Source organism: Pyrgilauda ruficollis, unplaced genomic scaffold (genome assembly GCF_017590135.1).
Source record: "Pyrgilauda ruficollis isolate IOZ18807 unplaced genomic scaffold, ASM1759013v1 scaffold58, whole genome shotgun sequence".
In the NCBI taxonomy this organism is placed as follows: Eukaryota; Metazoa; Chordata; class Aves; order Passeriformes; family Passeridae; genus Pyrgilauda; species Pyrgilauda ruficollis.
Genome location: NW_024527488.1, coordinates 3,118,815 through 3,123,117, shown reverse-complemented (window position 1 = coordinate 3,123,117; position 4,303 = coordinate 3,118,815). Strand labels below are relative to the sequence as shown.

At 40.5% G+C, this 4,303-nt stretch overlaps 1 long non-coding RNA gene across 1 annotated transcript; it reads right to left on the bottom strand.

Annotated features, from left to right (window-relative positions):
• Positions 1-460: 460 nt before the first annotated feature.
• LOC121361543 lies at positions 461-3,729 on the bottom strand. Its single transcript, XR_005956351.1, has 4 exons — positions 3,590-3,729; positions 2,551-2,769; positions 696-828; positions 461-595 (listed from the first exon to the last, which is right to left on the bottom strand). It is a non-coding gene; the product is annotated as an uncharacterized LOC121361543 (long non-coding RNA).
• Positions 3,730-4,303: the final 574 nt, after the last annotated feature.

Here is a 4,303-nt window from a genome sequence, read left to right as displayed (position 1 = left end):
TTTCAAACGTGTGATGGACAATGTAACATTCAACTGAGAGTAACAAAAATTAACTATCTCACAGATTTTCTAAAGTTTGTCAGGAAAGAAGGCCACTGATCTCTTCCTCAACAGTGTGGGAATACAATATTTCACCCTCTGAAACTAACTTGTATTTGCTTGACAAGGAAGGTATGGTTAACTCCCTTGCTTGATACTCATTGCATAAGAAATATGATATAAACCCTATTTCATAAGATAAATCCAGCATCATTCAATATCTGGCTCAAAGTGAACTCAATTTTATGAGTAATTAATGAACTGCTCCAAATTCCAGTAGTATTTTATGTTCTCTTGGCTACAGGACACATAGATACATCAAGTGGTTTTCCACCTGGGTTAAAAACCATTTATTGGGCTTAACTTGAATGAAAGATGAAGCTCATTGTTTTATTCAAATCTTACTTCCTAGCAGATAAGGGTCTTCAGTTCCCCTTTACATTCACCTTCATTACAGAAAAGAACAGTCTGCTGGTGATTGCATCATGTGAGAATGGCAAAATACTTCCATGAAATTCCCCAGTGAAATTTCTTCCCTTCTCTTTTTCAAGTTTGTCTGCAAAACAACAACAACAACGGGGGTGGGGGGGGGGAAAGAAATTTCTCATTTCTGTCTTTTAGATGTGTCCAAGGAAAAGAAGCTTTTCCAAACTTACCAAAAGCCTTTTCCATAAACACGCTTTCCATAAACACCTTCAGTCCTTGATGTTCTCCACCTTCATCCTCAAAGAAGACTGCTTCAGTCTCCTGTAGGTACAGCTTCCTGAAGAACCACCCTTCAGGGTCCTTCTACATGGCAAAAAAAAAAAAAAAAGCATGTAAGTTCTGTGTGCTTTCTTGATACCCATTGACCTTACCACAGTAGCCCAATATCCACCAAAACACACAGACAATAATTTCCAATAAACCATTGGTATCCTTTTTGAATAATCCTGTTTATAAAAGGCAAGACACACCAGGGAGCATATTTCAAGGAGCAAAAATGTTGTTTCTTTCATGGCCTGAATAAAAATGGAAGAAATATTTTCCAACTGGAAGAGCAAATTAATTAGTGAGCCTTGTCAAGCTCAAAAAATCCCCTCTATCAAATTAAGGGAAATAAAATATTAATTTTGTTATTTTAAACTCATTTTCCTTACAGTCCACTGTAAATACTGAAATATAAGAAATATCCCATGAACACACATTCATAGCTCAGGTCTATTTCCCTGTTTCCAGGGTTCAAGGAGACAAGGAGTGCAAATCCATTACTTACTGACTTTTTGCAGACTTCTTTTTATTTTTAAATCATAAATCACTTTTCTACATCTACATGACTGTTTGGATTCCAGAATAAAATGCACATTTTCAGAAAGATTCTGATCTGAGTGGGTCACTGTGAAGAGTTGTAAATGACCATGGCCATAAACCATCCTGGGTTTTATGCATCTGTTAAAGTAGATTGCCTGAAGTCAATCATGCATCATCTCATAAGGAAAGATTTCATGTTTTAATCCTTGCTATACATCAATACCAATAATTTAAAAGCTTGTAGTTTATCTATTTCTCTATGTAAAACAGCGGATTTCCCACTCTATATGCTGGGTGGGAGAGTGAGTTCCCTAAACCATTACACTCTGGGAAACTAACATACCTTGCCAATTTTGCCTGAAGCTGTTTCTGTCAACAATAGAGAAAAGGAGCTATCATTTATTTCAATGGATGCTGGCTCAGATGGAAAGACATTATACACAAAGCTTTAGGGTCTGGCTTTGATCACCCAGGGTTTGGGGCTTTTTTGTTTTTATTGTTGCTCATTTCTGCATTTCCTGATTTTGCTGAAGTAAAGAGCAGCTGTTCTCACAAGCTTACCAATTCAAAGCTGCAAATACAAAAGTTGCATCCAAATTGCCTTTTCTTTAAGAGTGCTGGATAGATGCTGTCTCGTTCAATGGAGAACAGAACAAAGTTCATAAAAGGAAGGGGAGGAAGGGGGGACAGTCTTACAATTCTACTAAATGTGGGAAAGAGTGTCTCCCTGAATTCTCTGGAATTTCTTGCTCCCCAGTAGAACAGATATTGCAGTAACATGGTTCACACATGGAAGGCTGCTCCCCAAAATTGCTCTAGGATCATGACAATGACAACCCTGAGGCCACCTCAGCAAAGCTGGTGTTTTTCCAGGACAATAAGACAAATGTGATTTCTTCACAATGTGTGTCCCTTGCACTGTGTTCTGTTGCATTTGCAGATCAGTTGTAGACGCAGTACAACTGACCTGAATCTGCTCAGTGAACCTGCCCTGGTTTCCTGGGTGCTCAGCTATCCAAAAATACCATGTTGTCTGCCCCAAATAAACCTTTTGCAAGATAAGTAGATATGACAAGAGAAACATGAAATCAGAGAAAGAGGTACCACAGAAGCATTTAGATTACATGTACTGTGAAACTTGCCCAGAAATTTGGTCACATGTTTACCATGTGCAGACACATTGCCAAAATAGCCCTGCAGTTCCACAGATGCAGCTCCTACCTGCCAACTTTCCAACAGCAGCTCTGTCCAGGGAAAACACTGCACCCAGGCAGCAGGATGCATGTTTGCCAGGAAACTGTCTCTCTTTGAACAGGACTGTGCAAGGCAAACCAACGTGCACAACTCTGTGCTCTCTAGCTAGCTCAGGCATCAACAAAGCAGCAGCCACTGCCATGACAAAGCTTTCCACGTGTCCTTCAAGTGGGATAGAGTTTGTAGCTGTAGGAAGAAGAGAGATCTCCATTTGATCCTCCCTTGGTAAACTCAAGGAAGCGAATTTGGCACTGTGCCTGTGGCTGGAGAGCAACAAAAGGATCCAGCTTGGTGGCTGCAGGTGGGGAGGGCAGGCAGTGCACTACACACAACTCTCACTGCTGGGGAGAGCTTCGCCTCTCTGACACTCCAGAAAACAAGGGAGCAGTGACTTCTAGGTGCAGCACTTTTTATTACTTCTCCTGCTGTCTCAGACACTGAAATGAGGACTGCTGACAGCTGGCAGGTAAGTCACTACCTGCATGCAAGTCAAGTGTAACACACAGTGTATTTTCCCACACAAGTTAAAGGGCCATTCAGAATCCCAAATAATAATTTACCTCAAAAGAATCTGCTCATTATGTGCTTTGCCTGGCCCTCATGGCCTTGCAAAGCCCTCTGAATAGTCAGGCCTGAAATAATCTCCTGCTGCCTGTAACACTGGCCTTTCTTTCTTTTCATGTAACTGCAAACAGAAACTCCTTATTCACAAAGGAAGAGGTTATTAAACTCAGCAGAGTTATTCTAAAAAAGATAGAAATGAACTTTGACTGCAATCTTAAGTGTGAGTCTTGCCTGGAAAGCTGTTTGACACACAAAAGGCAAGCAGGGAGCACAGATTCAAGGCTGACCATTGTCATGGGTAGTCACCATTAAGCTGACAAGAGAGTAATCTGCTACCTCACTTTGTTATGAACGGTCCTTTAAATTTGTTACTTTTATGGAGGGATCCTTTAAACTGCATGTTCTCTTGACACGAACCTCTCTGTTTTAAAACAAGGCATACCTCTCAAAATGATTTAGATGTTTGTGGTTGACACTACTCAGTTGCATCACTTATGCCAGAGTGACTCGGATGAGCAACATGAAGAGAGATAAATCTAAGCAGCTGGAGTCCTGTCTGATTAAATCTTTAAATCCATAGCGGTTCACCTGTAAAACAGCATCACAATCATGACATGAAAACTAAGCTGGTGGTTAGCCAATGAAAGTGCACCACAGACCTCCAAAGGCCAAGTTTTAACTCACCTGCTTGTTTTAAACAGGATGATGAATGACAGTGAAAAAGGCACTCAGTCTCCCTTCCTTTAATGCCCTTCTTTGTTTAATAGCTGGACTGCCCAGCTATAATATTTCTTTTACACACAAAGCTTACTAACTCCACTCCAAACCCGAAGTATTAAAGCTCTCTGCTAACCTTTGCCTGGTGCACAAATTGCCACAACAACCTCGCAGCTACTGTGATGGAGGTACGATGCCTTGGAAAAAACACGGTCTGGAGCTGGTCAGAATGATTGTTAGCACCAGCCACACTTGATAATAATAAAAGAGATAATCTGTATTTAACTATCTTGTTGGTAACCATCAAGAAATCAAATGAGCTAATTACTATTTCCTTTCTTTCCCCACTGATCTGCAATCCCTGGATGAATGCTGTATAAACCAGAAAAATTTTTGTGACCATCCTTTAGTAATTGACCTTTAGCTCTCCCCATTTCAT